Source organism: Pelophylax lessonae, assembly GCF_965119305.1.
Source record: "Pelophylax lessonae genome assembly, chromosome: 5".
Taxonomy (NCBI): domain Eukaryota; kingdom Metazoa; phylum Chordata; class Amphibia; order Anura; family Ranidae; genus Pelophylax; species Pelophylax lessonae.
In genome coordinates, this window is record NC_138772.1 from 558,648,630 (window position 1) to 558,650,523 (window position 1,894).

The 1,894-nt window shown below is 47.6% G+C and overlaps 1 pseudogene across 1 annotated transcript; it reads right to left on the reverse strand.

Annotated features, from left to right (window-relative positions):
- Positions 1–399: 399 nt before the first annotated feature.
- Positions 400–1,204, reverse strand: LOC309556610 (annotated as a pseudogene). The gene has a single exon. The product of its transcript is annotated as an uncharacterized misc_RNA (transcript).
- Positions 1,205–1,894: the final 690 nt, after the last annotated feature.

The following is a 1,894-nucleotide window of genomic DNA, read 5'->3' on the forward strand; positions in this document are numbered from 1 at the left end:
CTACCTTCCCACTACTTTGAGGGTGGTATGGGGTGTGTAAAGTCAACTGAACTCCCAGTGCTGCCCAAATCTCTTTTGTTAGGGTTGCTGTGAAAGCTGGGCCCTGATCGCTCTCTATCACCTCTGGGACCCCAAATCTACATACTATCTCACTAAGTAGTTTTTTAGCCGTGGTTTTAGCTGTCATGTTTGTGACTGCGTAGGCCTCTGGCCAGCCTAAGAACATGTCCACCACCACTAGGGTGTATTCATAGCGGCCGCTTTTTGGCATCTGTATGTGATCAATTTGTATCCTTTGGAACGGATATAGGGGTTTCGCTAAATGTGTCTTTTCTGTCCTTCCCGGATTGCATTTCGCACATACTGCACATGAGGCACAGTAGTTCCTGGTTAAGGTGTTTATTCCCGGGCCCAATAATATTTGCTGATCAGTGAATTCATTAAGTTCTTAGAGAGATGTGCAGGTCCATGTGCCCATTGGACAACTGATGGATACATATATTTTGGTAAACAGGTTTTCCCTTTCATCAGATACAGATCTCCTTTGTATTCTGCTCCTTTGTCGATCCATTCCAGCCTTTCATCTGTGTAGGCCGCCTGTTGCATAGAGGCTAGGTATATTCTGTCAGATGGCACATGCCCTGCCAAAGGCATCTGTACTGAGGATTCACTCTGCTCTTCAGCCGCTTTGGCCGTTTTTCATTGGTTTGTTGCTGCTTGTTTAGCCGCTTTAACCGCCAAGTGGTTTCCCCTGGCCTCTTGAGAGTTCAGCTTGCCATGTGCTTTAACCTTCAAGACAGCCACTTGTTCCGGTAGAAGTAGTGCATCCATTAAATCTTTGATGTCAGGACCATGTTTCACCGGTGTTCCGGCCCCTGTCAGGAACCCTCTAGCTCTCCGGATGATACCAAAATCATGAGCTACTCCAAGGGCATATCTTGAGTCTGTGTAAATGTTGGCTCTTCTTCCTTCTGCTATCTTGCACGCTGCAGTGAGGGCTTGAAGCTCTGCTTCCTGAGCAGATACAGTTGGTGGTAATGCTCCTGCTTGTAGGATTTCAAATAAATTCAGAGGTTACAGCATAACCTGTGTGGTACTTGCCTCCTTCATCTGCATATCTGGAGCCGTCCACAAAATGTGTGTAGTCTGGGTTTTCCAGAGGAATTTGACTCACTGTAGGGAGATATGTGGTTTCCAAGCACATCATTTCAAGACAGTCATGTGGAGTATCATAGGGGTCTCCTTCTTCACCTTCACCTTCACCTTCTCCTTCTCCCCCCTCTCGAAAAACGGCAGAAGGGTGACCGGGTTTGAGAGTCAGACACCTTTGGAGGGTCATGTTGTCAGGAAGTAGGAGGGAGATTTGCAGCCGTAGATGTCTGGCCGTGGACAGGTGTTGGAATTGACCCTCATTTAAGATGGCAGCAATATCATGCGGTGCCAGAAGAAGCAGGGGGTGTGCTAAGACAAGGTCTGAAGTTTTGTCTAGCAGTGCTTGGGCAGCAAAGACAGCTCTTAGACAGGAAGGACTACCCCTAGCCACGGGGTCTAAGCGGCAAGAGTAGTAACCAATGGGTCTAGTCTATCCTCCATGTTCCTTAGCCAGGACCCCTGTGGCATGGCCATTCTTCTCCGACATAAACAGTTTGAAGAGTTTCTCATAATCTGGAAGGCCCAAAGCAGGAGCTATGGATATTGCTTGCTTCAGCAGAATAAAATTGTCCAGGGTCTCGTTTGACAGGGTAAATGGCACAGACTCGAGAGCATCATAGAGTGGTTGCATGAGGAGGGATGCATCAGGGATCCATGCCCTGCAGTAAGATATGAGTCCAAGAAAGGCATGCAGTTGTTTAGCTGCTCTTGGTTGAAGAATATTCTGGATTGCAGCTACTCG